Source organism: Castor canadensis, chromosome 13 (assembly GCF_047511655.1).
Source record: "Castor canadensis chromosome 13, mCasCan1.hap1v2, whole genome shotgun sequence".
Classification (NCBI taxonomy): Eukaryota; Metazoa; Chordata; class Mammalia; order Rodentia; family Castoridae; genus Castor; species Castor canadensis.
This window is the reverse complement of record NC_133398.1, coordinates 48,785,502-48,797,532: the sequence shown is the minus strand read 5'-3', so window position 1 is coordinate 48,797,532 and position 12,031 is coordinate 48,785,502. Positions and strand designations below refer to the sequence as shown.

The 12,031-nt window shown below is 33.3% G+C and overlaps 1 pseudogene; it reads right to left on the bottom strand.

Moving 5' to 3' along the window:
* Window positions 1-1,664: 1,664 nt before the first annotated feature.
* On the bottom strand, window positions 1,665-2,812 carry LOC109703012 (ligand-dependent nuclear receptor-interacting factor 1 pseudogene; annotated as a pseudogene).
* Window positions 2,813-12,031: the final 9,219 nt, after the last annotated feature.

Here is a 12,031-nt window from a genome sequence, read left to right as displayed (position 1 = left end):
TCTTTCTTTTTTTTCTCTCTTTTTCACCCTTCTCCTTATTCCCCAACCTTTCTCTATTTCCCAGTTACAATTATATAGAGCTGTCCCATACTGCTATCTCCTACATCTCCTTCCCTTCTTTCCATCATCCCACTCCCTTCCCTTCCCCACACCCAAACCCTATAATACCCAATTTCCTACCTGAGTGCCCCTTAACCAGTGTTAAGCTCCCAGATCATCTCCCTAGAAATCAGAATTTTCCTCCCATACAACCTCACTGGGGAGACAGATAAGGGTTCCAATTATTCCTTACTCATTCAAATATTACTTTTATTGCAGAATTGTTAGCCATTTTACTGTAGTAGGTTCTCTGCTTATCCAAGGAAGTAAAATGAAACTTAGATGAACATATGTGAGAATCACAGTGTAGAAATTTAAACATGAAAAACCAAGGAAATGTCTTACCTCCACACTCTCAGGACAACAACTCAACATCTGAATCCAAAGATAATGAATTGACTGAAATGTTTTTTTTTTTTTTCTTTTTTAGGTCAGGAAGATAGAGAATGAATTGACTGCTAATGTGTACAGTATTTCACATGGGTATACTGAAAATGCTCTAAAGTTAAGATATTGATTGTTGCACACTTCTGAATATAATAAAAACCAATTTAAAGGGTGAATTTTGTGGTATATGAATTGTATCTCAATAAAGCTGCTACTTAAAAAGGAAGAATAATATAGTTGATGTATTTATTTCACTGTTCAGTCAGTACTTTCTGGTTTACTGTTTTCTCTTTTGTTGACAGTAGAATTTTTTAACCTCTTACTTCCAGATTTGTTAAATGATTTTAAATAAACTTATCCTGTTCTCCCTTCATTTTCCCTATTCCTACACTATATTCAAACTCTTCCAAATCAAAGATCAAGCAGATAGAAAATGTATACCTGTGTTAAGAAAAACTAAACTATACTTTAGTTTGAGAAGTATTAAATAACAACACATCACCCAATAGCCTAAATTCTAAATACTACTTGGGATTATATAAACTAACTTTGTAGAATTATAAAACAAGTGTCCTTCACTCTTGAGGAATGTTTAAATATTTAAATAATGTTGTTGCAATATGTTTTCTTTGATGACATAAAGTCAATAATGGTTAGTAGAAGGTATATCATTTTATGGGTAAGGATACTATGAGTACATACACAAACTCAATGGCAAAGTTGAGTTTACAGTTGATTTACTTTCTTGAGTTTTAGAATTCCACTAGTTTACAATAATCAGCTATTTGGGGGAGTAACATCTGAGTGATTTGGTTAAAGTTACAATAACAACAAAAACACTGTACAAATATTCAAACTTTGGGGAATTTCAGTTAAAACAATAGAAAAATACTTTTCCTTCCAAAAATGGTACCTAATACAATGGTACGATTAACCCATGTAGATTATTCACAAGTTTTTTGTGAATGATCCTTTTCTGTATTCCTTAAATAAATTTTATAGTCAACTGATGAAAAAACAAGATTCATACTCAAAGACACTTTCAGAATGCATCTGTAATTAATTTACAGTAGCCCCTTTTTATCTGTACTTTTGCTTTCTGTGACTTCAGTTAGCCACTAAAAATACTGAATAAAGACACTCTGAAAAGAATTCCTAAGTTTTAAAATGTACCTCATTCTGAGTATTGTGATGAAATCTCATGCTGCCCTGCTCAGGAAATAAATCATTCCTTGACACAATGTATCCACACTGTATACACCACCTGCCTATTATTCACTTAGCTGTCTGGGTGATTGGAGTGACTGTCATGGTATTATGGCACTTGTATATAGGATTCAGTACTATCTCCAGTTTCAGACATCCACGATGGATCTGGACATCTCGGAATGTATCACTGGTGGATAAAGAGGAACAACTGTATTAATACAAGTCTCTTTTAAAAAGTTATTTCATTGAAGGCTTTAAGTATAGGACATTTTATTATTTTTGGTGCATCTTCTTATGCATTTCTTCAAGAGCTGCTTCTGTCTCTCTTAGGACCTGCTTAAGTCTTCTTATTTTTTCATCTTGGATGGTTTCTTCTAATTCTGGTGGTGTTACTGGGAAAATTTCTTCAGAATAATTTTTATTAAAGGAATGACTTTGTTCAAAAGGTGCACTTGAACTCAATGTGCCTTTCTCCTGCTTCTCATAGGAACAGTGTTCTATCTCTGTTCTTTTTTCTTTGGTTTTGTTGTCACTTGTGAGTGTGTTATGCTGTGATATGTCTGAAGTTGGCAAAATACTGCTAAGTTGTTTGGGACTAGTGACATCAGTTCCCCCATTTATGACTGTGCTAAAAGCATGTTCAGTTTTTCTCTTCTTTGTGTGATCCATCTTCTTAACTGGTTTTGCTTTCCTTTTCCTATCAAAACTCTGCTGTTTTCTTTCTTGTTCTGTCACCACAAACTCTGTCTTTTTATAAGTGCTACTCTTTGCCAAACTGCTAAAGGCATCAAAACCTTTTCCAGAGCCCAAATGGTCAGGAATTCGGATAAGGCACACTCTCAAATCTTTTGTGAGACCAAATGTCTTCCTAAATTCAGCATCACTCTTCAGATCTGATGCCTCACTATGGCTTCTTTGAGGCTCCTTCTTGTCACTTCTTTCTTGAGTGCCCTTTTCTAATGCAGATGACATTTCTTTCTGGATCAGTGCGAGGTGGTGCCTGAATTTTCCTCTGCAGGATTCAGTAAGACCTTCTGGAGATTATTGGACATTTTAGAAGGTTGGGAAGGGACAGCTTAAATGGGGACCAAGGTTCCCAACACAGCGAGAACCAAAACGAAAGGACGTTGGGTGGCTGTTACACCACAGTGACTCCAAGGGGCTCTGTGATGAACGCAGGGTGAAGGGGGCTAGGGAGAGGGCATATCCCCAGAAATCTGAGGGGACATGGCTCAGCCTCACAAACCAGAAGACTCCTAGGGAGGACAGCCTGACTGAAATGTTGAAGAGAGAATTAAGGAGTTTACTGTCAAAAATGATCAGAGACCATAAAGGGGGTTCAAATAAGCAGGTAAGTGAAATTAGGAAATTAATCCATGACCTAGACAAGAAAGTGAGCAACATGGAAGAAAAATTCAGCAAGGAAGTAGGAATTATGAAAAATAACCAAGTAGAAACATAAGAAATGAAGACCTCAATAAGCCAAATACAAACCACAATAGATAGTATTATCAGCAGACTAGATCAAACAGAAGAAAGAGTATCAGAGATGGAGGCTGACAAACAACCATGAAGAGAAAATTGTTAACCTTCAAAAAATGCTAAACATCCTAGGAAGAATATACAATTACAGAGGAAAAATTACCCTTAAACCCATACAAATTTAAGAAGAACTGTTTTATGTGTTTGTGGATTGAACACAGTTCTCGTGCATGTGCTAAGAACAATGTACTAAGCACTAAAAATGATTAAATATAAATTTTATAAGACAGAAATACAAACCAGGTTCTAGAATCACAACGCATTTAAGTTAAAACCTATAAACAATACAAATCTAACATATTCTGAAATATTTGGAAATTAACTAATATACTTCTAAATAATTACCAAATCAAAGAAGAAATTTCAAAATAAATTAGATATTTCCAAATATTCAAATGATAAAATGGGATCAAAATTTATTGGATGTTGTAAACACATTGTTTAAAGGGAAATTTAAGTTCTTGAAAACCAAAAGAAAAGTGTTCTAAACTTAGTAGTTTATTATAATTGTTATAGAATAAAGCTAGAAAAATATGAGTAAAGTAAATGCAATGAAAGTAAAAGAACAAAATAAGCAATAAAAAATAATAAATTGTTTTTTATATAAAAGATAACTAAAATTGATAAGCCCTATCTAAAAAGAAAAATAACAAGAGAAAAGAAAGGAATTACTGATCTTAACAATAAGAAGGACTATCATTAAAATTTTTTCAGACATTAAAAGGATACTATGAGAATATTAGTAACAAATTGTATGACAAAAAATTCAGCAATTTAGATGAATTAGATAAATTTATTGAAAAATCAGTATACCAGAACTAACACAAAATGAAACACAATATATGAAGTTGACCACAAATGAAAGAAATTAAATTTGTGATTTAAAAAGAAAAAACCTTCCATAAAATACCCAAAGGAATGTGACACAGGTTACTCCAGAGGCACCTGCACACCCATGTTTTTTGAAGCGCTATTCACAATAGCCAAGTTATGGAAACAGTTAAGATGCCCCACTACTGATGAATGGATTAAGAAAATGTGGTATTTATACATAGTGGAGTTTTACTCAGCCATGAAGAAGAATGAAATCTTATCATTCGCAAGTAAATGGATAGAACTTGAGAACATCATTCTGAGCGAGGTTAGCCAGGATCAGAAGACCAAAAATCATATGTTCTCCCTCATATGCAGACTTTAGATCTAGGGCAAATGCAGCAATGTTGTTGGACATAGGTCACACAACAAGGGGAGAGCACATATGGGAGGAATGGGGATAGGTAGGAAACCCAAAACATGAAAGTGTTTGATGTCCCCACTTCAGAAGAGCTAAAACAGTAACCTTAAAATGACAGAAGTCAGTATGGGAAGATGACTTGGAAGTAGTGAAGAGGTATGGTAGAGATGAATCAATTCAGGTTGTAACACACTTGTGCATGAAAGCAATGCTAGGAATCTCTCTGTATAGCTATCCTTATCTCAACTAGCAAAAATGCTATGTCTTTCTTATTATTGCTTATGTCTTCTCTTCAACAATATTGGGGAAAAGGGCAGAACAGGTTCTGCCTGGATGAAAGGGGGGTGTGGGGAGTTTGAGAAGGTAGGGACAGGGGGAAGAAATGGCTCAAACAATGTATGCACATATGAATAAATGAATTTTAAAAAATTAAAAATAAATAAAACTTAAGGCACAGATGGTTTCTCTAAATAACACTAATCCTACATACATTGCTTCAGAAAAGAGGTTTCTCTCTTATTTTTCCCTCTCAGGTAAGCACCAAAAGTGAATTTCTGTGTAATAGAGTAGGCATATGTTGAGTTTCATAAGAAAATGACAGAACATTTCCCATAATGGTTGTAGTGTTTTATAGTACTTATGTATGAGAACGCTGATTTCACTAGGTCTTAACTAAAGGCACAGAAAGTTGCAAGAAAGCAGTGATATGCAGGAAGTATGCAAGGGTTTTTGCTTAATTTGAGTAATGTAATTCATTCATTCAACTGCCTATCAACCCATCTATCCATTCAACAAATACTTGTTAAAGGTTTCTCTGTTCAAGCCCAATTCTAGAGATAATGAGATAAGTAAGTCTTGTGCTGCCCATCAGAAGCTTACAGTCTAATAATAGGAGAACACATATTTAATTTAGTTATAAGTGCTATTTTTTAAAAAGTTTGCCCTTAATATTTATACACAATGGAATTTTACTCGGCCATGAAGAAGAATGAAATCTTCTCATTCACAAGTAAATGGATGGAACTGGAGAACATCATTCTGAGCAAGGTTAACCAGGCTCAGAAAACCAAAAATCGTATGTTCTCCCTCATATGCGGACTTTAGACTAGAGCAAATACAGCAATGTGGTCAAACTTGGGTCACATGATAAGGGGAGAGCACACATGAGAGGTATGGGAATAGGTAAAAAATCCAAAACATGATAGTATTTGATGTCCCCACTGCAGAGGAACTAATACAGAAACTTTAAAGTGACAGAGGTCAATACAAGAAGGGGATCAGGAACTAGTAAAAAAGTCAGTTAGAGATGAATCAACTTGGGATGTAACATATTTGTACATGGAAGCAATGCTAGGAATCTGCCTGTATAGCTATCCTTATCTCAACTAGCAAAAATGCTTTGTCTTTCTTATTATTGGTTATGTCTTCTCTTCAACACAATTAGAAATAAGGGCAAACCCCCCCTGGAAGCCAGGGGGGTTGTGGGGAAGAGGGAGGGGACAGGAGGTAGGGGGGAGAAATGGCCCAAACAATGCATGCACATAGGAATAAACAAATAAAAATAAATAAATAAATAATGTTTTAATGTTTGGCTTCAGTAGACCTCCTACTTTTGGTACTCACATTCCACTTAGAATTTAAGAGTAAAACAAAACTTAAAATACTGGCAATAATTACAGCACAATATTTTATAAGCTCTCTACAATCCCCTATTAGTTTCCTACTGTTCTCTTAGTGACCCCACCATCCATAACAGAATCTAGTGTCTTAGTCTGGCTCTCTTTTACATAGGTTGCTTTACTGATCTTAAAATAAAAAAAATCTGAGCATCAAGGTAATTTCAGACACAAATGTCAGCATGAGCAAAAGGCTATATATGTTAAAGAACCTGAATCACTCAAGAAATTAGCTAATGGCTTAGATCAGTGGATCAGAATTTATAAGATGAGAAAGAGGGGTAAAAATGGGAGAAATTCAGGAAGATCTTTGTGTGCTTTGCTCAGAGGCATGGGATTTGCCATGGTAACAATTAGGAGTCGATGAAGAGTAGTGCTAAATTAAAAAGAAATGGGAAAATATTTGCGCTTTAAAATGATTAGCACGTGTAGTTTATAAAATAGTTCATAGGAGTATAAACTGAAAATAAAAGGTATGTAACCATTATGAGAATAGAAATAGAAGCAATATGGGCATGAACTAAGATGCCACCACTGAAGGATATAGGGGACAAACATAAGAAAAATTAAGGAAGTAGGATAGAAAAGATCAGTGATAATATTCTATTAGTAGTAATGTTATTATAGAAAACCTATGCAATATTTTTATTATGTGGTTTATTATAATTGTTATAAAATAATTTATCAATCTGAAATAATTTAATGCATTAAGTTAAATTAATTTTGCATAATTGATATTATATAAAGTAATAAGTGAATTGTATCATTGTTATATGATTATTGCTTATATACTATTTATTACACACCAGAAATTTAAATTATTTTTGTAGCTGTGGTAACCAGTATAGTGTGTTACCAATAATGGGTTTGAGAAAGTGTAATAACCACCCAGTTCCATATTTTTATGGAACTTTAATATGTGTATTCTAAATCCTATATTCTAAGCAGTTCACAATTTATTATTTATATTTTCACATAACTTTTAGATATAAGAGAAATAAGACTGAAAAATATTAGATAACTTGCTTTCACTAGATCATGCAGCTATCATATAAAACATCAGAATTCAGACCCATGACTTCAAAATCTTCTATTTTAAATACTATACTAAGGAAAGATAGTTACTCCAACTCAAAATGTATAAGACGAAAGCATGTTATCCAGACTGATGAACCTCAAGAAACAGTTACAAGATTTGGGAATATCAACATCCAAGAAGTTACTGAAACCATGTTAATTGGTGACATGTTGCATTCAAATTGCATAGACTAGAATGACTGCCATTTTAGTTTTTGGAAAGTGTGATAAATCTCATTAGAGACATAGTAAAGCTGACAACATATTTCCAAAACTGGCATACAGATGACAAAAGTTCACCTCTCATCCCTCCAGTAGTAGAATTCAGTGGATAGCAAAGAGTTTCATGACACAGAAGTTTGATTTTAGTGTAACAGACGAAAGGGGGGATGATGTCAGAAAAGAAGAAACATCTTGAGTTCTTCAAAATGTGATGTCATTTTAGTTGCTTTTTGTGATATCTGATCTGGACCTAATAGCAAATGAGAAAGAGCCTGGCTCCTATTTCGGGGTCGGGAGCGGGCACTGAGAAATCCAGCTACAACATCTCTGGTATGGATACTGAAAGAAGATGACAACTGGTATAGCAACTTTGGCCAGGACTAGGGCCAACAATATAGTGATAATTAACTCATATATCTGCAAAATGAGCAGATATGGGCATCAAAAGAGGAAAAATAAACACCTTTATGTGTATAAGGGACTGTTCATTGCTGTGGTTGGGCAAGAGATCACAATGGTCTTCCAACAGGCCCAGAGGAGGAGGTGGCTTGGATTCTATATCAGTAACAGCATGGAGAACACACTATTGCTTCTTTCTATATCCCCTGTACCTGACTGAATTAGCCTGACTGTTGTGGCCTGAGCAAACACATATTACTAAGTATTTCTTCTTACCTATCATCATGCAATTTTTCTGTGCTCTGTGTATCTAATTCTATTCAGTTATTCTGAGACTCACTCTGGGAATCCTCAGCATATAATTTAAAACCAAAATTCCTTTTTACAGAAAACGTATAGTAAGTTCTGGATTTGTATTACAATGTTTTGCTAGTGTCAGCCGCAAGTTAATACTTTCCAAATTACATGTATTGGCATATTTTAATGCTCAAATGGTCTATTTCACTACCTTCTTGATATTCAAAAATAATAAAGATGGACATATGCATGACTAGATATCATAAATTCTCTGGAAAGTGTATAATGAGAAGTTAAAGCTTCTCTAACCTCCTATCCCTGAGTCCCTCTCCACAAAAGGAACTGTTGCTAATAGCTACTTGTCTGTAAGTTAAGAAATTGTTCCCATGCATTTAGATACACATATATATCAGTTTTAAGACATAGAAATGATAATACAATAATCACTTACAATTTTCTTTCCTCTTAATCATGTATCTTCAAGGTTTTTATTCAAATGACATAAACATATCTATATGATTTCAGCAGTGTCCATATCTTGTGGACTTAACACAATTCACTTAGTACTTGCCTTGATTACAGTAACCTATTGAGTATTTTTGTTCTCATAGACTTATATTCACAAAGCATTTTATTGTACATATTATAAATTTAGCAAATATTATAAGATTTCACTGGAGGATAGGCTTCACCAAGTTCCACTTTTACCAACAGCATATGAGAGGTCTTCATCCCTCCACAGAACTGATAATATTAATCTTTAAGGTTTTTGTTTAATTAATTAAAACATTACTTTGTAATAATAAATAATATTGGTAATAAAGGGCAGAAATTAATGACTTTCAACATAATAAGTACAAGATGCCCTCAATTTGTTTCTAAACATATTTTATATATAATAATCATATAATTATATAAGTATTTTGTATTTATATTTTATGTACTATGTTTTATTCTAATAAGATACTATAGTATTTAAAATTGAGAAAAATATTACTTGGGATCCCTTTCAAGTTAAATAAAAGATAGGCTTTCCTTCTCTAATGAATTGTGCATTTCCTATATCACCATAACGAATCAACATAGAATTATATAAGATACCCAAATGTCAAGTTTTCCAGATACTCAAGTATTTGACTTGAAAAGTAACTTAGTCATTAAGGAAAATTAAATGTACTTATAAATAACTAATATATTTTATCACCTCATAGAACATGACAACATAAAGTTGTTATTATATTGATTTTAGGAAATAACTTTATTGTACATTTGAACTTTTCCCCCAACACATTCACCAGAGAAAGAAGAATTAAGGAAAGAGAAGAGTGATGAGAAGGGAAAAAAAAGAGTTATAGCTAGAGAACTGAGGACAGGGAAAGAGAAAGTGAGAAACACTAGTGTGAGATGGCCTATTTTCATTTCCTTGTGGAATTTCCTTTACTTATCAAAAGATAGTTTGATAGAAGATTCACACTGAATTATCCCAATGAATAAAATTTTCTTTTGAATTTTGGGTTGATAATAAATCTAATCCTAGAGTAGTCTCAGTTCACATTTGGGGGATTATCAAGTACAAGTCAGCAAGAAAATAAAATGCTAAGATGAGACTGAATTCTACCAGAATATTATTTATCATCTTCAAAGAATTCTCAATCCAATATGACAATGCACAAAATTAACAAAGATTTAGTAAACATGAACTTTGTTTTAAACTCTACAGGCTATTCTAGTCTTGCACAGAGGGACATTGACATACATGCCACATGGTGTAAACATTAAATAATGATTATTTAATTAGTTTTATGATTACTGGGTAAAAAACTTATAAGCACAGAACTATTAGAGCACACATGATCCCTTTAATCTCTCATTATTTTAAGAGATACATGCTAAATTGAGCAAAGGTGGGCAGGATGCTTTCCTAGTAAGGAGCTCCTGTCCTCTGAAAACTATTTATGAGAGTTAGGGAACATATAGCACCTATGCAACTAGGAAGCAATGGAAGCTCTCTAGTCAAGAACATAAATAGTGAGGGCTGGGCAAGGGCCTCAGAGCTAAGCCTCTGATATGTGTTTATTTTGTCACTAAACTAACCCAAACTTACTAAACCAGCCCTTTATTAAGTTCTCATAATCAGGTGAAGGAATGAGCCTCTAGAGTCATCTAGATTTATCTCTCCTCTTTTACTGTGTGTTTATCTACACTGAATTATGGCCTTTGAAATAATACAAATTTTACAACCACTTCACAATATAAACTTGTGCATTGGATTTGGATTTTGTATATGGACAACCCAAAATTTTTGTTCATCCATTTATTTCAGCAAACATTTATTTAGGATTATGGAATCACAATTCAGCTCTTCTATTTTATTATATTTACATCCTTGAGAAAGTTACTGAATTTCATTGAAACTCATCTTCTTCATTGGTACATCAGAGGTAACAATTCCTGCCTATGGTATTGTGCAATAAGTAAGTCATATAAAGTACCTATTGAAGTATCTTCCCTTTCTTTTGTAAGAAGAAGAGAATAAGTATTTTCAAATTTGGTTATCCTTGATGTATAAGACTGTTTAATACTAAAAACCTTGCTTAATAAAATAATTTCGTAGTATTTGTTAAATTGATACCTCTTCACATTGATACTTCCTAGTTTATATTTCTCTCTGTGAAATATAACACAGAAATTTAAGAAAACAACACAGAATTTTAAAAATTTATAAATCTTATGGTAGACAGTTGTTTCTCAATTATAACCCCATTTCGGAAACAATGTGTAACAAATAGTATAAAGCTCACTTCCAAAGCAAATCCAAATACCCCATGTAGCCAAATAAAAACGTAGCTATTATTTGCTGTAGAAAGAAATAGATTCAGGTTATACAGAGAAAACTGCACTAGTGACAATCTGACTACTAACTGACAGTTCAAAATTCTCTTTTTGATGGCTTACTAGAACTAGATTGTTTAATTCATCATTTTAACATGAATGACAAGATCATAAAAATCTCCAAATATCTTTCTTTTACACTAATAAAGCTACACTAAATTCAATTATCACCTAATAATTTTTAATTTCCTTGCCCTATAAGAACTATACCATGCATAGTTCTTGGTAATTTTTTTAAATATTAAGAGTAAGAAGAAAATTCAGACTTAGTTCAGGCCATTTCAACTTGTGAACACATATTCTAAGAAGAATTTAATGTGTCTTCAGTATTGGTTTTAGGGAAGCATGATTCTTTTGAGTATGCCACAATGGACGTTAATTTGAAAGATAGTATCTCAAGAATGTGTTTGACCTGAGGCATATCTGAAATGAAATAATGGTGACATGTGTCAAAATGGACTATTTTGTTACCTAAAACATTTCTACAAATCTCCCAATGGTAAAATAATGATATTTTTGGTTCTGAAAAGTAGATCCTCTCTGGTGAGAAAAAGCAGAGTCATAAGATCATCACTTCTGCATTTCCTAAGATCACAAGGTAGGGTGAAAATGACACATTTTTCCCATCTGAGAACTCAAGTTAAAATGTCTTCAAAAATGAAAAGTAAGTGGAAACTTTATTGTTTTTCATATTTGGAGGAAGAATTTAAAAATTCTGCTTTCTTAGACTTGGGGCAAATGCAGTAACAGTTAAGCCTTTCTGTAATGTTTATCCCAATGGGACAAAATGTTTATATTTTGATTCACTTCACATCATCCATGGGCACAATGGGAAGTTTGATTTTCAGGTATGCTCTTAGATCATTTGCCACCCTTGTACCAGCTAGGAAGCCTCAATTTCTCCATTTCACATCACAGATTTGAAATAAAAAGTACAATGTGATGATAAATAGCATGACCATTTTGTAGAAGAGTCTCAAAGCATGTTGTCACTTTG